The sequence below is a fragment of the Lissotriton vulgaris genome, unplaced genomic scaffold (assembly GCF_964263255.1).
Source record: "Lissotriton vulgaris unplaced genomic scaffold, aLisVul1.2 SCAFFOLD_451, whole genome shotgun sequence".
In the NCBI taxonomy this organism is placed as follows: Eukaryota; Metazoa; Chordata; class Amphibia; order Caudata; family Salamandridae; genus Lissotriton; species Lissotriton vulgaris.
The window spans coordinates 1,050,291-1,074,286 of NW_028248472.1; the positions used below are offsets into that span (position 1 = coordinate 1,050,291).

The 23,996-nt window shown below is 47.5% G+C and overlaps 1 long non-coding RNA gene across 1 annotated transcript in view; it reads left to right on the forward strand.

The window, feature by feature from the left end:
• The window catches only part of LOC147664115 (uncharacterized), a 79,334-nt gene that overhangs the window by 43,793 nt on the left and 11,545 nt on the right, over positions 1-23,996 (forward strand). The window contains exon 4 of the long non-coding RNA XR_015305181.1: positions 15,152-15,270. This is a non-coding gene — a long non-coding RNA (uncharacterized LOC147664115). The remainder of the gene's footprint in view (positions 1-15,151; positions 15,271-23,996) is intronic.

Consider the following 23,996-nt stretch of genomic DNA (forward strand, 5'->3'; position numbering starts at 1 on the left):
CAGACGATCTCCACAGGAGCCCCCCAGGGACTTGTTTTGAGCCACAATCTTTTGAATCTTTACATGGCCCACTTGGCCAGCCTGATCGAGTCATTCGATATGACCTCTACTCAAATATACACAAATCATTAGATTAGAATTAAATACTGATAAAATGTCCAGTAATTTCAGGAGCTGCCGCCAGGATGTCGCTGATTGGATGAGCTCAAATCCCTGGCGCTGGACAGTGAAAAAAATGGAAATAATGGTATTTGGGTCCAGAGCTTCATGGCACAAGGGTGGAGGCCGTTGTCGTTGGGAGCTCTGTCCACCCCATTCTGTCAGGTCAGCACACTGGGAGTTTGGGTGAATTTGCATCTGTCCTTAAAAGGATACATTAATATCATCTGCTCTTCAGGTTTCTGACTGCTGAAAGTTATCAAACAAATACTTCTTTCATCCCTGCTTCATCTAGGAAGGACCTGGTTCTGGTTCTGATTCTATAGAGAAGGAATTTCTGCATCTCTTTATATGTAGGCATATCTAAATTTCTGATAGATACATCTGCCAGTGGATTCCCCACCTTGTGAATATCCCCTTGCGTCAGCAACATTCGGAAATTCTTTTTGTAGCTTCGTGCCGACGTGGACTTGGGCGTCATAGAGACACGGCATCGCTCGCGACTCCGCTGACGTCACCGACGCCCATAATAGGCCCACGCCGGCGTGATGACATCAGTTCCCTTTTTTCCGCGTCGTTCACGCTAACGGTTTCGGGGAATCTCTGTAGCTGTTGGTAACTCTGTTACTGTTTTCCTTGTTTTCTTGTTCTTTGTCTCTCTGAAAATGTCAACTAAGAAGACCGGATTCAAGCCCTGCAGGGAGTGCGGGAAAATTAAAGTCCATCACGGATCCGCACGAGGATTGTATCTGGTGCTTAAGCTCCGACCACGACGTGGATGGATGTTCATCATGTCAAAAAATGAATCCAAAGGCCCTGCGAGAGAGGGAAACCAAACTTCTTGTGGCGAAGCTGAAGGCCGACAAGGGTAGGAAGACTTCAAGATCCCGCTCGAGGAGGACGAAGTCGAAGTCGAGGTCCAGATCTCGAGAGGCGTCGGCTTCGAAGTCCTCATCGGACCATGCTTCGAGGTCGCATAAGAAGCACAAGAAAAGGAGGCATGAGTCTCTGCGTCACTCGGGTGAGAAGTCGGACTCGAGGTCGCCCAAGAAGGTTCGATCGAAGGTGATCCCGCCGCAGGAGACTTCGGATCGGGAAGGTGAGACTTCGCCTTCGGAGTCGCAGGTACAATCGCCGGCTCCGGTTTCTAATCCATCTCCGGCGCCATCTCCGGCTCAAGAGGAGGAGGAATTAGTCCCTGTGGAGGAGGAAGAATCGGCGCCTATAGAAGAGCTGGATTCGTTCCCACCTCGAGAGCAGCCTGAGGGTGTTCAACCACCTTTTCCTGCGCCAGGCCAAGACCCATCAGCATTCCTGAACGCTATGTATGGCGTATTCTCAAGGGCATGGTACCCCTCTGGTGCACCTTTGGGTCCCATGGGTCCACTGGCATACAATTTGGGTGTTCCACACTCTTATGCCCCGGCTCTGTTCATGCCGTTTATGCCAGCCCTGCCGCCGCCGTGGCAGTACCCGGCTCCGCCGAGGTCATTACCGGCTCGGCCGAAGTTGACGACTCCGATACCGGCGTCGCCTGCTCCAAGTAGACCTTGGGAGCTTTCAACTGGGCCATCGGATTCGGTACCGCTCCGGCTCCGTCGGAGTCGATGGTGGATCCGGCTGCGAGGCGTGTAAAGGAGAGGTCCAGGAGGGAAGCACAACGCCTCATGGAGGAACAAAGATATGTCGAGTCTCATCCTGACATAGAGGAAAGTGAGCTGGAGGAAGATTGCTTCAAAAAGATGTTTGATGCTAGTGGCCTAGATTTTTCCCCGCAGTGGGAATTACCATCAGGTCCAGATGCGCCTTCAAAGGACGTCCAACCATATCATGTGGTGATGAGGAAGGCCACAGGCCTTTTAAATTTGACTTTACCATCTGGTGAATTTAAATCAAATCTTCTGTCGGAAGTACTTCATTCACCAAGCTCAGCAGTGGAGCTGTTACTTCCATTTAATGAGGCTTTAACTGAGCCTATTATGGAGGTGTGGAAAAAGCCACTTTCTGCTCCTGCTGTATCCAAGAGTGTGGCAAGAAGGTACAGGGTGGCACCTGAAGACCCTGCTTTTTTAACATCTCACCCTTCTCCTGAGAGCCTCGTGATTCAGGCTGCGTGCTCTAAGAAATCTATTCAACAAATGCCACTTGTCTCATGGGGAGGTATGTGCACACACTTATGGACTCAATGCGCACATTGGTTCCTAAGATCCCGGAAGACAGCAGGAGTGACTTTGAGGCGGTGTTGTCTGACACTCAAGCTGCAGCACGACAAGTTATTCAAAGCGGTCTAGACACTGCTGATTCTGTGGCACGAATCATGGGCACTGCAGTAGCCACAAGAAGGTCGGCTTGGCTAAAATCCTTGGATTTTTCTGCAGACGTACAGGCGGCACTGTTAGATCTGCCATTCGATGGAGTTGGACTCTTTGGCAAGAAGGCGGATATGGCCTTGGAGAGATTTAAAGACAGGAGGGCTACTGCTAAGTCTTTGGGTCTTCAAGTTAGAGGTTCAACGACCAGGAAATTCAGAGGTTTGGACGCTCTTCATTTCGGAGCTATAGACAAGGTCAGCAGCAGCAACAATAGCAGCAGCAGCAAAATACCTTGTATAAGTCATACAGGGGAAAGCAAAGGGCTCGTCCTCCACCTCCTCCAACCCCCGAGCCTCAGAAAAGCAGCCCTAGATCCGCCATTCAGGATCATGTGGGTCCAGTGCGGGGCCGGCTTACCTACTTTCTACAGGATTGGGAATCGGCTACATCAGATCTTTGGGTTCTCAATCTCGTAGAAAATGGGTATGCCCTTACCTTTCGGGAATTCCCTCCCAATTACCCTCCTTGCCAAAGTTATTGCACGGAGGAACATCTGTTGCTTCTACAAGAGGAAGTACAGACTCTGTTAAGAAAGGGTGTGATAGAGGTGGTCCCAGAGCAGGAAAGGGGTCAGGGATGCTACTCCCGGTATTTCCTGATCCCCAAGAAGGATGGCAGACTTCGTCCAATCCTGGATCTCAGGATCTTGAATCTCTATCTGAAACAAGAGAAATTCAAGATGCTTACCCTTGCACAAGTTCTTCAAGCGCTGCTGGAAGAAGACTGGACGGTGTCGCTCGACTTACAGGATGCGTATTTTCACATCCCAATCCTGAAGTTGCACAGGAAGTATCTCTGTTTTACGGTGAGATCGCAGCACTACCAGTTTGCGGTCCTTCCTTTTGGAATTACTACTGCGCCTCGAGTCTTCACCAAGGTGATGGCGGTGGTGGCAGCACATCTCAGAAGGTCGGGGATTCCAGTATTCCCTTATTTGGACGACTGGCTGATCAAAGCAGAGACGTCAGAGAAAGTGCTCCAGCATCTGCAAGAGACAACCCAGTTGTTGTACAGGTTGGGTTTTTCCATAAATGTACCCAAATCTCACCTGGTGCCCTCCCAGCGCAACCTGTTCATAGGTGCGGTACTGGACACAACTGTGTGTCGGGCATTCCCTCCTCCTCAAAGGATTCGCGACATACAGGAAATGATTCCTTTATTTTACTATGGAGCGGTTGTTCTAGTCCTGAAGGTCCTTCGCCTGCTCGGTCTGATGGCTTCATGCATTCTGTGAACCATGCACGCTGGCACATGAGGGCGCTCCAGTGGTGTCTCCGCAGGCAGTGGTATCAACACAACGGGGATCTCAGGGAGTCAGTGAGGATCTCCAGAGAAACTGCAGCGGATCTGTCTTGGTGGGGCGTGGAAGGCAACCTGTCTCAAGGGAAGCCTTTTCATCTGCCTCCTCCGGTGGCCACAGTGTTAACGGATGCATCCACTCTAGGGTGGGGTGCTCATCTGGGGGACCTGGAGGTCAAGGGTCTTTGGTCTCCAGAGGAAAGCTCCACATCACGCTTGGCGCTCAAGGCCTTCCTCCCTTCCCTTCGCGGTCAGTCGGTTCAAGTCCTGACGGACAACACGACCGCGATGTGGAACATCAACTAACGGGGAGGAGTGGGGTCTCAGTGTCTCAGCAGGGAGGCTCTGCGGCTCTGGTCCTGGGTTCAGGACCATCAGATTTGTCTAATGGCAAATCATCTGGCCGGAGTTCTGAACGTTCGTGCAGACAATCTCAGTCGGCAGTTCCCGGCCAACTACGAGTGGAGGCTCCACCCAGAGGTAGTTCGCGACATCTTTCAGATGTGGGGAACTCCTCAGGTGGATCTGTTCGGAGAATGCTCACTGCCCGTCATTCTGCAGTCTCCAGAATCCGATGCAAGGAGCCTTGGGGGATGCGTTTCAGTTGCATTGGGGAAGACAACTCCTTTACGCGTTTCCTTCTATACCATTAATTCCTCGGGGTCTGAGGAAGATTTGCCAAGACCGGGCCAAAGTTATATTGGTCGCCCGGATTGGCCGAGAAGGGTGTGATATACAGATCTTCTCCACCTCTCCTCTCACCTGCCGCTCCGTCTCCTTCTCAGGGCAGACCTCCTCTCTCAGATGGAGGGGTAGGTTCTACACCCCCACCTCCAGACATTACACCTTCATGCCTGGAGATTGAACGGGGAAACCTGAATTCCTTTTTTCTTCCGCCTGAAGTGGTGGATGTCATCTTATCAGCCAGGCGCGACTCCACTAAGTCCATCTATTCATATAGATGGTCAAAATTTGTCACTTGGTGTGGAGAGAAATCTATTGACCCTTTGAAAGCCCATTTGTCTGATGTTCTCCAGTTTGCTCTCTCTGGCGCAGCAAGGGCTTGCTGTTGCCACAGTTGAGGGCTATCTTTCAGCGCTGTCGGCATTTCTCTGCATGCCAGACCAGCCATCTCTTTTTAAATCTCCTGTAGTTTTAAGGTTTTTGAAGGGCCTCACAAATAAGTTCCCTCCTGCTCCTTTTATTGTGCCTCAGTGGGACTTAAATTGTGTCTTGACCTTCTTAATGGGTGCTCCCTTTGAGCCCCTTCACAAATGTCCTATGAGGCTCTTGACTCTTAAGACAGTCTTCCTCGTTGCAATAACCTCAGCAAGGAGGGTAAGTGAGCTTCAAGTTCTTAGTTCCAAGCCCCCATTCTTGACAATTCATGCTGATCGAATGATTCTTAGGACCAGGGCTGCTTTTCTCCCTAAGATGGTGACTCCTTTCCACCTTGGACAATCCATTACCCTCCCTACCTTTTATCCTCCCCCTCACCCTTCCAAGGAGGAGGAGAGACTGCACCGTCTAGACCCTAAGAGGGCGGTAAGCTTTTACATGCACAGAACTAAAGACTGTCGTATGGATGACCAGCTCTTTATTGGTTTTGCTGGTTGTAAAAAAGGAAGAGTGGTCCATAAAAGGACACTGTCAAGATGGATCATTCTCTGCATTAAGATCTGCTACTCTTTGGCCGGTAAGAAACTACCAGAGGGTATACGTGCTCATTCTACAAGGGCTAAGTCATCAACCTCAGCCTTGTCTAGAGGTGTGCCTGTAGAGGATATTTGCAGGGCCGCAACTTGGACCTCCCTCCACACTTTCGCAAAGCACTACTGCTTAGATGCCGAGGTGAGGAGGGAAGGTCACTTTGCGTGCTCTGTCCTAGAGGATTTCCTGGTTTAGAAGAGTGGACACCCTCCTCCGGGAGTGGGGACTGCTGTGGGACTCTATTCACGAGGTGAGGAATCCCCTGGCAGATGTATCTATCAGAAGAACAAGTTACTTACCTTCGGTAACGCTTTTTCTGCTAGATACAGTATCTGCCTGTGGATTCCTCACTGACCCACCCGCCTCCCCGTTGTCCACTCTTCTATACCAGAATAACTGTATTGTAATTATTTCATGGTCAAGAAAATGTGTTATTCCAAATGTTTTAATGCATTTGCTTCGCACTGTGTGTGTTACCTTGACTATTGTGTACTGTGTATACTGTGAATATATCTACTGTCATTAGTCCGTCCGTGTGCCTCGAAGGCACGGAACAAAGGGCGGAACTGATGTCATCACGCCGGCGTGGGCCTATTATGGGCGTCGGTGACGTCAGCGGAGTCGCGAGCGATACCGTGTCTCTATGATGTCTCCAAGTCCACGTCGGCGTGAATCTACAAAAAGAATTTCCGAATGTTGCTGACCCAAGGGGATATTAACAAGGTGAGGAATCCACAGGCAGATACTGTATCTACCAGAAAAAGCGTTAACGAAAGTAAGTAACTTGTTCATCGCCTTCATAGATTGCTGCTGCTACAAATACAGCAGCTGAGCTGGTTCTGAGGTTAAAAAAATCAACGTCGATCTCCAACAAACTGGTCAAATTGTACTGACTTCCTGTCCTGAAAAGATGTCCATTTAAAGCACTTTCGGGCATATGTATCAAGCCCTTTTCCCGTTCGCCTTTTCCCGGCCCGTTTGTGAACGGGAAAAGGCCTTGTGGGATGCATCATCCCAAAAGGGCATCGCAAATTGCTAAATTTGCGATTCTCTATTTTGCAATTACATTTAAGGAATCGCAAATTGCGATTTCCTTAAATGCAATGTATGAAGCATGGTAAAAGTGCAATTTGGCCTTAAGAAATCGCAAATTACCACCAATTTCAAGTTGGTGGTAATTTGAGATTTCTTTGAAAAATGCACTTTTTTGAATTTTGAAAGTGCCATGTGGCGCACACACATGCCCTTGGGGCATGTATGTGCGTCACATGTGTACACATACATATTTCAGGGGTGCAACAGGGTGTCCTTTTGACACCCTGGCACCCTTGAAATTGCATTTTCAATTTGCAATTCTCTAATTGCGAATCACAAATTGAGAATGTCTTCCTATCCATTCCTATGGTCCTCCTAGCGCGTAGGAATGAATGGGAAGATATTCCTTAATTGCGAATCGCGATTTGCAATTAAGAAATATTAAGGAATCGCAATTATTATTGCGATTCCTACATACATAGCATTTTGCGATTCCATGATAGCAATTCGCTAAAAATCACAATTAAGGAATCGCAGAAGGGCTTGTCCACACATATGCCCCTAAATATCATTAAAGCTCTACAGTCAGAGGGTTCATTCTTATTTGTCCTTTCTTTTTGCCTGGTATCAGTTGGCCGTGGGGTGAGAACCCATCATGCTTTGCGGCGTAAAGTCTCTAAGTTTATAAAAATCAGAATAGATGGCTGCTCTCTGCCTGCGGTGACTGCAGGTACCTGTAATGGAATGCCCTCCCACCTGCCCTGTGCGCCCAAGAAAACATGAGTTCTTTCAGGAAACAAATCAAAACCTTTCTGTTCATGTTCAGGGGCTGTGGGATTTTGATACTTATGTGCTTATACTAGCGCTAGGACACTTCTTTCCCGAACTAGCTGTGCAGCGCTATATAAATTGGCTCTCACATCCAGTCATAAGCCATCAATCTCTGGGCCACAGATTGTTGCCGTTATAGACGCCCTAGGAGGAGGAAAGGCTCTGGGATCTGAAGGTTTGGTGAAGAGTTTTACAAACAAATACCAGCCGCATACCTGCTGGAGGTGTATGCTGAGGCATTGAAGGGCGGTGTGTCGCTGGCGCCTATAAATAATGCAGTCATATCAGTGCCCCCTAAGCCTGGAAAAGACCCTTTAAGTGATTATCTTATTGCCCTCTGCCACTGGGTAACAATGACAATACATTTCTGCCTGAGGTGATGCGACTCGGCTATCCCTCCTACTAGAGAAAATAGTCTCCCTAGTACAGTCGGGATTTGTCCGATGTAGATCTACAGGGGTTCATCTACAGACTGTAATCGCAGTGCTGCATCGGGTAAACCCAGACATGAAGTCAGCTGATGCCGATAAGGCGTTTGACTCCCTGGAGTAGCCTTTTATGATCGAGACGTTTAGATGGCTTGGTATGTCAGGGAGTTTGAGATCACGTATGAAGCTGCTGGACACACAGCCTATGGCCTGCGTTTACGTAAATGGGCGCAACTCAGACGCTATTCAGATCGCCTGGGGCACTGGGCTTAGTGTTATAATTTCTGATGTCTTTGTCTCAAAGTGGAGAGTTGCTAATTTGAATCCTGGTTGGTGCACTAGGGAATAGTGACTTGTATATTTACAGTGCTATGACGTCCCTGCCCGTGACAGACAGCACTTTGAATATGAAAGCCAATAGTTTAAAGAAAGAATTAAACAAAATATACAATACGCTACACAAATTATAGGATGAGCTGTACAGAGTAAGATCAGTCGAGCATAATTTGCAAAAAGAGAGAACGTGTAAATGCTTACTGTGCTATCAGATGTTAAATTTTTAGTATCCACAATCATACTGTAGCTAGAGTTAACCTTTTTTAAGGTTTCCATGAAAATACTGCATTAAAGAAGTACTGGGAACACCCTCACAGTAATCTTAAAAAGAATTACTCTTTGTTATTGTGATTCTTCTGGTTTGTCGCGCCCTCTGGTGGTCTGCTCCATTGCCTGCACTCATTTAGTGCAGCTCGGTGATGCCGGCACAACTGGAACAGCCTGGCAGGGCGCACACAGCTCAGCTATAAAAGTCCTGCTTGTTTGGTGCTGGGTGGCAGGAGCTGCCCGGCAGCAAGGATCGCGAAGTGAGTGTCCACATGCCAGTTTGTGGATCGTGTTCACAACCAAACCCAACCATTTCAGCATACTACGAATCGTTGCTGCCACCACACAAGCAAACGGACCCAGGAGTTACAAGTTAGCCAAAGCGGCTCTGGGCCATTGCTTACATTGATGGTTCCACCCAGGTCTCTGGCTCTCTGGACAGCTATCCAAACAGAGGACATGCCTTTTGAGAAGCTGGTAACCCCAGTGCTTCTTTGAACAGTTCTTTTACCGTGGTGCTCCATTTTACGCGACCCACTCTCACCCCAATGGCCTCCTCAACATGGTGTGATATTTGGGTGACATTCGTTCCACAAAGTCCTGAAGCGTGCATAAAGCACAAGCCCGAAACCCATCAACCTATATCTTCCAGGATCAACACCTAACGAGAAGAACAAACGCAGAACTCAAATGTTTTGATAGACCAATGTCATAGTCACAGTTTGATGCGCTGAGTCGTTCACCGTATTAGCAGGTCTTTTGTAATTAGACACTCCTACCTGGTGACGGTTGTTATGTGGTCACTATTAATAAGGGTTTATTGTCCGTCATTGTGGATATACTGTCTACCTTGATACTTCTGCTTTTCCTTAACCTTTGTGTTCTAAAAGTACCAATAACCTTTATAAGGCAAGTCGGTAAGCTTTATAATGTGGTCTATCAGTTGTCTCTTTATCCCCTTCTTGTAAAATATGCAAGCCAAACTTGAAATAAGTACACTTTGTTGTGAGAATAGCTATTGTTGCTGCTGATTTCTTTTATTGCAGCACAGCAATGTGTCTCTTCTAAATCGAACCTTGATTATTCGAATAGTATTGATTTAATTCCAGAGTGATTTTTGCACCATTAAGGCGATAAATAATACATTGACCTCATATTTGAGTTGGATTGGTTTATCCTGTTGTCCTGTCCTTCGTCGTCGTTTTCTAGTGAGCGGCCTAGGCTCTATAGGATCATACGGGCTCTCTCCCTCCCTTTGCTTCAACAGTGTTTGCCTTTAGAGATGCTGATATGGAGTGTGGAGACCTGCAGTTAAGCAGCTCTGAACGAGTGAATGAAATCCATGCTGGTGGTTGGTGCTGGGATCGTGCCTTTCATGTTTATTTCTTCCATCCATCTAAGGGGACAGAGGCACAGAAAGAGTAGGATTCATTTAGTACTAAACAGTTTAAGTTGGATGAACACAGAACCACCTTTTCCAAAGGTTATTACTTGGACATGTTACATTCTGGTGAATAGTCCATGACAGTGGGCGATGTGTACCCTTCCCCCACCCACCCAGGCAATGTCTATGTGGTAATCAAATTCTCGTGTCATCGGTAGGCTAAGGGTAAGATTTATTCACCACTCACCCAACTGCACAAGGAACATAACTGTCGGGAACACTCCTGGCAGCGCATCAACAACACTCCTGGCAATGCATCGACAACATTCCAGGAGCCGCTGGAAGGAATCTTTAGTTAAAGACGCATCACCACAGTCTGGGTCCATTTTTAAAAGCACAGTTTTACTTACAACTTTAAGATGGTTGTAAATACCCCCAATCTTGAACAAAATGGGAAAAGAAGCATAAATGTACTTAGTGATTCCCGAAGCGCACTATTTCACAAATTGGTAGGTCAGGTTTAAACACAGAGTCTCCTGGTTGCACAGTTTCCTAGTGCAGTAAACCACACTTGGGGTGTTGGAGATTGTGAGGTAGCAGCTGAGGGACTACTATCCCAGGATAATGGCCTGTACAGTGGCCCTGTTGAGCAGTACCATTTGGTGTTTATTTCCAGCATCTTTAGGTAAAGTGGTAAAGCCGGGATTAGATGTTATGTCTAGTGGTGGTGTGTGCACACACGATTGAATTGCCTACCTCGTTAAGGGTTGTGTCAAGGTTTTTTTTACAGCATTTGGTAGATGTATTGAGCATATTTATAAGTGACTGTCTACCAATATTTTCATGTAAGAAGGTTGAGGCCTTTTCCTTTTGTCGTCGGGCAAAGCTGCTTGTTGTAGGGGACTACTGTCTCCACAACCAGTCCATGACACTACTAACTAGAGTAGTCAGTTTCCAGTAACGTGTCCCTGAACACCTACTAGCTCTTCCTTCTATGTGTGTGTTCTGAGCACCTCCTCCTCCAGTCGGACCCATCAAGGATGATTGGTCTCTGTGTAAAGGCGCTTTCGTGTACTGGATTCATGTGAGGTGCAGAGCCCATTTCAGGTGTCTCCCTTGTATCTACGTAGCCTCTAAAGTTGTGTGCTGTTCCATAACGTTAGTGACAATCTGTGTTCTCTCCTCTCACTGCATGTCCCGCCGCTGCTTTTTAGAGTCACTCCTCGTATTGAAATTCTTTGTAAAGCAGATGACCCTTGTAGGGAAGATTATAATCTCTCTGACACTCCTTGGTACGTAATATCCCAAACTTGGACCCCCAAAAAAACAAATGACTGCATGATTTACTATATGGTGATACTTCCTTGAAAAATTGCTCATTTTGCCCATGCTTCAGTCCATTTGAAACTAGTCTTTACTTTCCCACCCTCTTGTCCACACAGTACCCTGGAACCTGTCAGCTATTACATGCTCACCTGTCAAGAGAACTTACAGACAGAATAGAAGTTTTTCTGCTAGTAGACATTGAACACTTTCTATTAGTAACTCCACTGGGTGCAAACCCATTGGTGCTTGTCCTGTGTTATTGCATTGTTTGCATTAGATTCTCCTCGTGCCTGGCCTGTGTTATTGCATTGTTTGCCTCAGATTCTCCTCGTGCCTGGCCTGTTATTGCAATGTTTGCATCAGATTCTCCTCGTGCCTGGTCCGTGTTATTGCATTGCTCGACTTAGATTCTCCTGTGCCTGGACTGTGTTATTGCATTGTTTGCATCAGAGTCTCCTCGTGCCTGTCCTTTGTTATTGCATCGTTTGCATCAGATTCTCCTCGTGCCTGGACTGTGTTATTGCATTGTTTGCATCAGATTCACCTCGTGCCTGGCCTGTGTTATTGCAGTGTTTCGTCAGACTCTACTAGTGCCTGGCCCGTGTTATTGCATTGTTTGCATCAGATTCTCCTCGTGCCTGGCCCGTGTTATTGCATTGTTTGCATTAGATTCTCCTCGTGCCTGGCCTGTGTTATTGCAGTGTTTCGTCAGACTCTACTAGTGCCTGCTCTGCGTTATTGCATTGTTTTCATCAGATTCTCCTTGTGCCTGGCCTGTGTTATTGCATTGTTTGCCTCAGATTCTCCTCGTGCCTGGCCTGTGTTATTGTAATTTAAATTTGTAACGCGCATTATCACCCAGAGGTCTCTAAGTGCTTTCAGAGGGCACACATGGACTAGGTGGAGAGAGGGGAGGGAAGGCTGCTAAGTCGTATCCCATGCTTCCAGGAAGAGCACGGTTTTGAGCTTCTTCCTGAAGGGAAGAAGATTCAATTCCTTGTGTAGGCTCACTGGAAGGCTATTCCAGGACAGGGGGATTGCGGTTGAGAACGCTCGCCCTTCCACGGAGGACAGTTTGAAGCGGGGGCAGACCAAAGGGGTGGCCTCTCCTGACCGCAGTGTCCTACTGGGGACCTAGGGGACAATGCGGTCCTTGCTATAACTTGGGGCTTTGCCGTACAGGGTTTTGTGTGTAATGCAGAGACCCTTAAATTTAATTATCTGCCTGATTAGGAGCCAATGGAGATCGCGTAGCAGGGGTTTGGCGTGCGTCCATCTTGGTTTTTGAAAAATTAGTCTTGCTGCGTCGTTCATGACAATTTGTAGTCTGTCCACAGTTTTTTGGGGTACAGGGAGTTGCTGTAGTCCAGATGCAACAGGATCATTGCTGAGACCGCTTGTCTGAGCGTGGCCAAGGTGAGGAGTGGAGACAGTTTTTGCAGTTGTCTCCGGAGGCCAACACAAGTACCTACGACTGCTGAGACTTCTTGTGTCATAGAAAGTTTGGCATTGATTTTGATTCCCAGGTTTTTCACGGCCACTGCCGATACAGGAAAAGGCCCAAGTTCTTTTGGCCAGAAGAGGTCATTCCATGGACTGGAAGCTGAGGTAACCTCCAGTACCTCTGTTTTATCAGGGTTTATTTTTAATGAGTTGGCTGACATCCAATTAACCATGAATTTTAGTATGTTTTGCATTCTTACATGTGCTGTCGGAGAGCTGTCGATTTGGATAATGATTTGAGTGTCGTCGGCATAGTTGTAGATCCGACACTCCATCTGGGTTTCCAGAGAGCGATTACGTCTTCATCGATTCCTGGAAGGCCATCTTGAAAATCTTGGGTGGGCAGGGATCCACTGGCGACCCTGATTTCACCCGCCTGGTCAGGACTGCCAGGGACTCCTTAGTGAGTAGTGGCAAGGTGGTTAAAGGATGGTCAATCATAGGGGGTGTGGGGGTGGGGCTTGTGGGACAGGGGAGGCTCGGGGTGCGATGAACTTCAAACAGGAGATCCTTTATTTATGCTTGAAGTAGTGCGGTGAGTGGTTCCATGACTAGGTTGAACAATGTTTGGGATAGGGAGGATCCTTGTGGAACACCTAGTGTTACTGGAACGGGTGTGGACATGGTATTGTTAATCTTAAATTTCTGAGTCCGATTATGTAGAAAGGAGGTATACCAATTGAGTACTGTCCCTGATAGACCCATTCTGAGACTCAGCAGATCGAGTACGTTCTGGTGTTTGACCGTATCAAAGGCTGATGAGAGGTAGAGTAGGATGAGGAGGCAAGTACCCTTCTGATCAAGAATTTGAAGTGCGTCATCAATTATGAGTGTCATTGCTGATTCCGTACTGTGGCCTGATTGGAAGCCTGATTCCTGCGCAGCACCACTGTAGGGTCAGGTAGGTTGTTGACCAGTTGTTTCCGGTACGTAGTGAAATGGCTTTCTTATCTAAATGATCTGTGAGGAGCCTGTCCTCCAGTGGGGAGGCGTCCACCAACGTGGTTTCGGGGGTAATGGCACCCCGGAGTGTGTGCCTGATTTGGGAGTAGCGGTACAACTCCGTGTCAGCCATGCCGTATTTTTCTTTGAGCGCAGCGAAGGAGAGGATTTCCCCCCGAACCCATAAGTCCCCAATGTTTGATACCTATGAGGTCCCAGTGTCTAAACCCTTTGGTGTTTGCTAAGATGCCAAGCGTCTTGTTTCCCAGAGTGGAGTAGCCAGCGTGAGCACTCCCTCCCACCCCAATGCCTTCTGGCCCGTGTGCCATATACGAATCGTGTGGGCCGTGGGGCCAGTCAGCGCCAGGCGTCTCTTAGTGGTGTATAAAGCCCTCTTTAGGCGGTAGTACCTCCCTATCCAGTCTGTAAGCTGGGTCGTCGTGGGGTGCATGAAGCCACTGATGGATTACCACTAGTTGAGCCGCCCAGTAATACAATTTGACACTTGGAAGTGCTACACCCCCATCATACCAGCTACGAGACAGTTTGGGGTGCGCTATTCGGGCCGGGCGTCCATCCCACAGTAAAGTCGCCACTTCGGCATTGATAGATTGGAAATATGAGAGCGGGACCGGGAAAGGAGTGTTTTGTAGTGCATAGAGAAATCTGGGAAGCGCCAACATTTTAAAGAGCCGCTCTACCTAGCAGGGTAAGCAGGAGAGACCGCCAGTGGGATACATCTGATTTTAGTCTATGGAGTGGCTTCAATAGGTTCTCCGCCATAAAAGTGGTGGCCTGAGGTGTAATGTAGATTCCCAGATATTTAAATCCCCTGGTCGCTATTTGTACTGAGTAAATAAAAGGAGGACCCCTCTCAGATATGATCTGGGACCAGGGGAATGACAGTAGAAAATACTGGGATGTCCCAATACAGGGTTGTTGGTGGATACCCCAAGGATTGTTGGTTTGGGCTAAGGGTACTGTGATGTTCATTATAGGTACTATGCTCTGGTGGTGTATGTACTAGGTCGTTGTGATGAGATTATCTAGCGGAAAAGCTATTTGTACTGGGCAGTCTGGGGGCAGGGTAGGAGTCAGGCCGCGCAATATGTAGAGCAATGATTTGGACCAGTTAATCATGTAGCCGGATTGCTCCCCGAAGCCGGTCAGTATATCCAGAAGGGTCTGCAGGGATGCTGTTGGGGATTTCATGTAGAGCAACAAATCATCGGCATACAAGGAGATACGGTCTTCCCAGCCCACCTCCCATGTTATCCCTTGATATAGTGGTGTTGTGCGTGTCAAGGCAGCCAGTGGTTCCAAGATTAAGGCAAAGAGGAGATCACTGGGACTTTAGAACCCATCCTTTTAATGAGAAGAACAAAACTACAAGTCCCATAAGCAATAGTGGTGAAAGGTGTCACGCATCACCTGGGGCAACATCCGATTCAGCACACCCAGTTCCATTTTTTAAGTATTTGACACAATATTGAATTTATAAGCTTTGTGTTTTATGGTCATGAGTCACCAGAATACTAAAAACTTTCTTTTATTGTCAGGGTCAATTAAGTAATGGTCACCAGCTTGGAAGCTCTGTCAATCTTCAGTATTTGTCATTGATCTCCATGTGTGGCTGGTTTCGGTCTTCTCCCTGCATCAATCCTGATAACTCACACAGGTAAGGAGCTTGTAGCAGCAACATGATAACCCCATACTCGTCTGTAAGAAGTGCGCTCGGAGGCAGGTATCCCATCATTTTTTTCGAAACCAGGAACGGCCAATATCTGCTATGTACATTTGTTAAAATAAAACACAATCAAATCACAGTATACTGTTCCAGAGGTTCAGTCCCAGAGACATTATCTGTAACTGAACGCAGGCACCCTAGGAAGCATGTGCTTTTAAGGCAAGTTGTGTTCACTCACCTGAAGGTGACATGCTTCATCATTGGGCTATACTCCTCACCAGGCAGGTGCTACAATCCCTGGCGGGCACCACCAGAGGGCACTTTGTTGGAGATCTTTTATTAAGTATGCCGGATGAGCATAGTAGGACAGAGGATGTTGTGTCATAAGATGTGAGATTGGTGAAGGCTAAATATAAGATCAACTATCGACCAGTTGCTACAATATAGTTAATGTGATCTTCCTGGTCCATGTTGAGATTAAAAACAGTGGCAGAGAAATTGAGGAACTAATGGCCCCTATCACTGTGTGAAAGTATCGATCACCTATGGGCCTGCTGGTAAGCTGGGGTCTATACGTCAGGTCCACATTTTTCATGCCTTGTGTAGTCATGGAGCAATCTGTTGGCATTTCATCAGGAACAAATATGGGAAAAGGGGTAAATGTGACCTAATCTTCTCCACAGCGTGAGGAGCTCTGTAACTCAAAGCCCTGCACAGTGCATAGGTGATAAGGTGCCTATTACCATCTTACCACCACAGGTGAGCGCTGTCTAACAGAGTGCACTAGATAAGTACCCCTCCTAAAATTCAGGACAAACTGACTTATCCAATAGCGAGGACGCCGCATCAGAGGGCAACTGGTTTGAAAAGCACATGCTTCCTAGGGTGCCTGCGTTCAGTTAGAGATAATGTCTGTGGGACTGAACTTCCAGAACAGTATACTGTGAGTTGATTTATATGAAGAATGTGTATACTGGACTGTCATTTTCCTCTTCATCTCTTATGATATGTAAAATAAAACACAACACACCTGGAGGCCAACAAATCTATCATAAATTTAATGCAAAAATAGCAAAAGGCCAAGCAAACTAACAAGTGACAATTGTCTTTGCAATGGACGAGAGCATCCACCCTGAAGCAAGTTGGAGTATATAATGCTAATGCTACACAATGTATTTTTATACACTTTTCACCTAATACAAGTCAATTAAACATGAACACGTGATAGAAACAGTTACTAAAAAGACACTAATGAGTGGGAGGCAGGATCTTCTCTCGAGAGGAATGTGAGGAGTCCGTGAGGTGCAGATAAAAGATACTCAGAGAAGCTGCAGAATTCACTGTTTCTGGAAATAACACTTCTGTTTGTCAATGTTCAATTTACTACAAGATGCAGGAAAGTGTGCAGATGGACTTCACTAAATAAAAGGGTTCTGGGCCCTAATAGAATCATATAACTTTGCAGGCATATTAAGGCGAACAGACACATCAAATTATATAAGAATATTGTAATTTGGTAATGTAATATATCAATGCACGTTGTGGCATTCATGTGTAACCAGTTATCGGTATTAAAGAAACCAGTATATCCAGTTATGCTTTCTCAATTCCTTCTTCCTAGAGGCCACCACTGCTGCTATCCAGCTGTATTCAGCAGTGCCTCCTGTGACCTGGAATCCTGCATTTAATCAATACCAAAGGTTGTCAATACTTCTAGCCAACTCCGGTCACTGGTGCCACTCGCACCCCCACCACCCTTGGGCCTGTTATTCTTTTATCTAGCTCCAGTCAGTAGTGGCCCCTTGGACCTCTATGAAAGCCTACTAGCCAGCTCGTGTTAGTACTGGCCCCTGGGACCTGTTATCATTCTAGCCAACTTGAGTCATTCGTAGCACCTTGGTACTAGTGATCATACTAACCAGCTTCAGTCAGTATTGGCTCCCTGAGACCTATTATCCTGCTAAGTAACTCCAGTCAGTAGTGACCCCTGTACCTTAAATCCTGCAAATATTCAAATCCAGAGTTCAACTCTACTGCCAACCAGTTCCAGTCAATATTGACATGTATTGTTACCCTGCTTGTAATGAATACCAGAGGCCAGCGTTGTTGCTAGCCAGCTCCAGTCACCAGTGGCCCGTCACATATTATCCTCAATAGGATCAATGCCCAAGGCCTGTGCAGCTGCTAACCTGCCCTAGTCGGTAGTGACCTCCCAGATCTGTTATTCTGCATATAATCAGCAAGGCTTCGCCCCTAATAACACTCACCCCACATCCTTATAGTATATTAGTGATGTAATTTATTTACATCATACGGTAGGTACCGCACTACACGATCCCAAAAACAAAGAAATTCAAAATTTGCCTAACCGTTCAGCACGCCACCTTGTCAAAAATGACCAAATCACACCAAGCACTATAGCCTGCCACATCACATGGCACATTCAGCCACAACATGACAAGACACCACGGCAGGGATTTGGGGCCATTAATCCTCTGTTCGATGCATGTATGCTGTAGATGCACATGCTTTGCATACTCCTGCCATCTTGTGTTGGGTCCGGATGTTTGCAAGTTGTTTCTTTATTACCCCTAGATTTATATTCCGGCGTAAAAATTACCTGCACCACTTAACAAATCTCTATTCGTTTCATCCCACCGCCAGAACCAACCTACACGAAGGGATGAAAGACGTAGCCGAGTGGATGATGAACAGACGCCTGAAACTGAACTCAGACAAGACGGAAGTCCTCATCCTTGGATCATCACCCTCTGCCTGGGACGACTCCTGGTGGCCCCCTGCCCTGGGCAGCGCACCCAAACCAATGGACCACGCACGCAACCTGGGCTTCATCCTGGACTCCTCCCTCTCGATGACCAGACAAGTCAGCGCCGACTCATCTTCATGTTTCAACATCCTACGCATGCTCCGAAAGATCTTCCGATGGATCCCCACCGAAACCAGGAAGACGGTAACCCAGGCACTCGTCACCAGCCGACTGGACTGCGGAAACACCCTCTAAGCCGGAACCACAGCCAAATTACAGAAAAGACTCCAACGCATCCAGAACGCCTCCGCACGACTCATCCTGGACATCCCCAGACACAGCCACATCTCCGGACACCTGAGAGACCTGCACTGGCTCCCCGTCAGCAAGAGAATCATGTTCCGACTCATCACCCACGCATACAAGGCCCTCCACGACCTGGGCCCCAGGTACCTCAACAACCGCCTGACCTTCTACACTCCCACCCGTCAACTACGATCGACCAGCCACGCCCTCGCCACCGTTCCACGCATCCGAAGAGCCAACATGGGAGGAAGATCCTTCTCCTACCTGGCTGCCAAGACGTGGAACTCCCTCCCCATCCACCTCCGCCTGACCCAAGATCACCTCTCCTTCAGGAAGCAACTCAAGACCTGGCTGTTCGAGCAGAGCAGACCCCCCTCCCCCAAGCGCCTGGAGACCCTCCGGGTGAGTAGCGCGCTATACAAATGCCTGATTGATTGATCTATTGATTGATTGATCCCCTCTGATACTCTCCCTCTTTGCTCTATTTGTTTCCAATTGTGATGTCTTATTTTGCACCTTTTTATTACTTTCCTCCACTTGCAGCATTTCTAAGGACTGAATTTTCCCATTCTCTATCACTTTTATACTATCAGCTTGATTGTTTAGGCATTTATTTTTCATAACTGCTTGTACCTCCGATAGATCCTTATTAAATAGAGGGTAGAAGGGTTTTGTTGGAGACATTTGTTTACCCTCACCTTCACAATATGATATTTGGTCATCGTTATTTCCAGAGTTCAATCTCACTATATCTGATGCATTTGTATTTTTTATACTTTTAGAAGCTTATTTCTTGCTTTCCGTTGTTTTTTCCTCTGTCTTTTTGATAGATGAACGTCCGGAGCTGCATCTGTCATTGTTGATTGTGTCGTGCATAGTTTTATCACTTCTTGATCTTTTGTTTTATCATCTATTTTTTCTTTAACAACAACAGCATTATCTTTACATTTTATTGTACCTTTAGAGGGGCAGTCAGTCTTGATGGTTTGAATTCCCTCATTAGGAAAATTCACTTTTACATCGTCAATTATTGTTTTTTAAATATCCGGAATGGTAGCTAGTTTGTTAATTAGTAGGCACAACTACACTCTGCATACGTAGATATTGGCTGGGATTGTGCCCTTACTATTAGATTATTTTGCGTTGTTATCTTCTGCTCAATTCCGGTAACAGAGGATGCCATAGCGCTCGATCTATTTGGACCTTCTTTTTGTTGGACTGATATGTTAAAGCTTCCAGAGTTAATTGCAAGGTTTTGAAGAATAAATCCCAAATTGCTCCTGCGTTCCCACTTCCTGGTACCCGAGTACCTGGGCTATGATGTTGCCCATTTATGAATGATAGGTCCTTATACCCTTCTTTTTGTTGTCCTTGAAAATCATGTCCTCGTCACAAGAATTAATGAATTGTGGACTACTATTCAAAACGTCTTTTTGATACGGAGTACTCCAACGCTGCAGAGTTTCTGGGTTTCTGTTGTATTCGTCCTTATTCATTTAAGATCCGTTATTTTGATTACATTTCGACTGGTCCTGTTTTTAACTGAATTTATTTTAGACAGAGTAAGATCCTATTTCAGTGGGGTATTGGCTTCCCTTATGATTTTCACCCCACCATTTAGTTCATTTGGAGCTTCTTGCTCTCGTTGATTTATTTGGCCCAAATTAGATGGTTTCCCTATACCGTTAGCTTTTCTGATTTTTACTTGCACTTCTATTGGCATTGGATGCCTAGTTGGTAGTAAGTGCTGAGTATCTCCCATTGTTAGATTTGTGCATTTTGTGTCCTTTTGTTGTGAATGACCAGTAAGTGGAATAGTTAACATTTCTAGGTCCGTTATTTGACCCCAATGGTTGACTTGGTCCTTAGTTGAATTTGACATTCGTTCGACTTCAGCTTCAGACTCAGGGTGGCCTCGTTCACTTACTCCTTGCTTAGGGGATATAATATTTGTTCTACTCAGTGGTTTAATTGGAGTTTGAAGAACACATGGGTTAGTTAGCAATATTACCATAGCACCAGTTGGATCTTTCATAAAATCAAACTTTGACAGCGACTTTCCCAGTTCCCCAAATGTATAGACCTTAGATGATTTAAAGGACTATATGTCACCTGTCTGTTATTTTAAACATATCTAATGTGAGAAGTTGGCCCGATATGCAGTGCTCACTATTCTAGTGATCACTATGCATCAGTCCAAACGACCCTTATGGTGATTGGTTGTAAGTCAACCTTAGACCAGCTATCCTAGTAGCGTGGATACGAGCAGTCTTCGGGCTAAACTCTAGAGGGCGCGTTAAGCCAGCTGTTATACCATCACATACCCCTTGAACACCAAGTGAAAGGACACCACACAAGTGTTATGAAAATAAACAGTATATTTATTAGAATCACAACAGCCCTGGACTCTTTATGAGGACAGGGTACTAAGCACAGAACAAAACTCTTGGGAAAATACTTCAAGTGCACAATCAATACAAGTGCCCGAGGGCACGGAAAGTTTAGTGGTCTCGGGCGGACCCGATAAGGCAAGTCGGAAGCGATAGGGACTCGGGACCCTTAAGTAAGGAGGCTATGCAGGCACCAAAATGCCGAAGTTACCTAGCCCCAAGGGCTGCGGCTGCACAAGTCTTTACAGGCGTCGGGAGTCTTCGCTGACGAGCCAGGAGCCGGAAGGAAGGAGTTGCTGGCCGGCGACCAGTGGAAATAGTTCGTAGAGATCCAAGCCTGGATCAGAGATAGATGACACCTGAAAGCAGAGGGGACCAAGTTCGTACTACTAGCCAGTAGTCAGAGGGTACCAGGAGGGCACCAGATGATCGTCACCTCGACCAGGTGAGTGGGCGACGCTAGGCTCTGCAGTCTCACGGACCAGGAGGCGTTGTCGGCGACCAGGATGGAGGTGCGAGCTGTCCCACGACGGTTGATGCTGTCGGCATCGCTGGGCCCAGGATTGGGGCTACAAGCCTTGGCAAATTTCAGGGCCACGTGGTGGGCCTAAAATGGCGTCTTGAGTGGACCAGGAGGGTCCGGGATGCTCCTCTCGCAGAAGGGAGCAAAGGCCAGTCTGGAGCAACCAGACCAGCAGCGTTGGTTGTCGGGTGTCGTCAAGAAGGGCACAAGCCAGCGGCTAGTGACCAGACAACGTGTTGAACAGCAAAGAGCAGAAGGGCCCCACGCAGATCGTGGAGATGCTGGGAGGCTGCACTTCGGTGCTGGAGCTGCTCAGGGTCGGGGCTTCTCGGACCCCAGAGCACTCACCAGAGGATTCCTTCGGTGGTTGTGCTGGTTAAGAAATCGTGCAGGTTTTGATGATGGCCGGTCCCTCGAGGTCTCGTCGCACCCACGGATCTCAGCTGAGCTGACGATGTGGGTAGAGGTCAGAGGTGCCAGGGAAGCCGGTTCTCGTCGAGCTGGGCAGTCGGATTCCTGAAGAAGGACTTGCAGCAAACCGCAGAGTTCTTAGATGGTGCCTGCGGACGCAGGGTGACTACTCCTTAGCCACAAGGGAGAAATCTTAAGAAGAGTCTCGAAGTCCTTTCGTAGAAAGTATTCTTGATTCAAAGATGATCTAATTTGGAAGGGTCCCCGCTCCTGCCTTTATCCTAAAGAAAGGGGTGGGTACATGACTAGGTCCTGCCCTAGGGGTGGGACCAGGAAGGGGGGTAGTTACACCCCTCTCCCCTGCCGGACTTTCCCCAGGTCAGGGGCTGCGCGCCCCTGGAACTGGTTCTAACCGGCAGATGCGTAGTGAGCACCGGGGTGCCACTCCGCAGTCACCTTCTTGTAAAGCCCTGCCTACCCAGGATACACAAAACCCTGTCTGGGATGGTGCGAGCACCGCCCCGGACAGGAAACCCTTTGTCCAAGCTCTCCTCGCTGGAAGGACTCCCAGCAGCAGGAGGTCAGACTCGTGTCTGTGGTGGCAGCATCCATTTTGTGGAGCTGAGGCTTCAGTTAACTTTAACCGGGGTTCACAGTTACGTACATGTCGTGTCCCTCTAGAAGGGCGGAATGCTAACCTCGTCGCCAGCATTGGTGAGGGGTCAGCATCCCGATTCGTATGACACCTTACTCGACATGTCTTGATAACGCGATACCGAAGTTACCAATATGGCACGCGTTATCATGGAACAGCCATTGGGTCTTGGTTCCGCAAGCTGCAACCGGGCTCGGCTCGTGCCAGAGCCCAATTCACACGATTCCACGCACTCTGCTTTCAGGATTGTCAAGGCCTGCCATAGGAGTGACTGATAGGAACTCGGGTGTCCATTTTAGGGTTAGATATAGGGATACTATACCTAAAGCAACGGGCGAGTACGCCACGTTGCCCCAGCTGTCGCGCAGCCAGTTGTGTCAGATTTAGATGGCCATCCAGGGGTGGCATAATACATGCTTCAGCCCCTGGTAGGCCCTGGGTACACCGAGGCCCTGAGTTACAGGGTCTGACAAGGTGGCCCAGTTCCAATTGGGTAATGCACCTAGGGTACACATCAATTTAGCGAGAGAACAGCTAGGCTGTGGGTCTGATTGGCAGGCCCACAGCCCGAGAAAGTCGTAAACCAGTGAAACAAAAGCAAAAAATCTGGGTGATCATAGGATTGCAGACCCTACTCTCCTACATGACCCCCCCCAAACGTTGGGACAATAAACTAACCTTGACCAGGTGAGTCTTCTTGTTCTAAGTAGAAATACCTGGAGAGCCCATCTGCATTGCCATGATCAGTGCCAGGTCTATGCTCCACTGTGAAGTCCATCCCCTGTAGGGAAATGGACCACCTAAGCAGTTTGGGGTTTTCACCCTTGAATTTGAATTTGCGGGTTTATATCGCGCTAGGATCATCTCCCGGAGGAGTATCTCCGCGCCTTTGAGGACCTTTACAGCTAGTAACAATAGGTAGGCAGATGGCAATGATTAATTAGGAAATAAGAAGGTTTTTAACTGTTTCCTAAATAGGAGATACTCCTGACAAAGTCTCAAAAAGAGAGGAAGGCTGTTCCACAATCTTGGTCCGGCAATGGACAGAGCTCTTCCACCTTGTCTGGTCTTTCTGGCTCTTGGAACTTGTAAAAGACCTTGTTCACTGGATCTCAAGGATCGAGCGGGCCTATAGAGAGAATCTATTGTTTAGGTACTCTGGGCCTTTGTTCTGGAGACTTCTATGTATAGTGCACCCTATCTTGTATTTTACCCTTTGTTTGATAGGTAGCCAATGTAGGGTGTTCAGAAGAGGCTTCGATGGTGTGCGGGGAGGCTGATTTAGGACAAGACGGGCCGCCGTATTCTGGACTACCTGCAATCTCGCGATAACTCCCTCATTTACTGATAGGAGCATCCCGTTGCAGTAGTCCAGTCGACTCAGTATAAGGGCCTGCACTAACGTTCTCCTAGTTGTGTCAGGGAGCAAGGGGAAGACTTTCCTCAGCATAGCGATCACATGGAAACATGAGCCCACTACTTGATTGCTGTTTTGTTTTAAAGAGAGCTCCTGGTCCAGACGCACACCGAGATTTTTTACCACCTGCTTTGGCTCTGGGACTGGGCCACGGTCTTGCGGCCACCAGTCTGGGGACCATAGGAGCTTTGCCTCACCGAACAGCATCACCTCCGTTTTTGCCACATTGCATTGCAGGAAGTTTGATG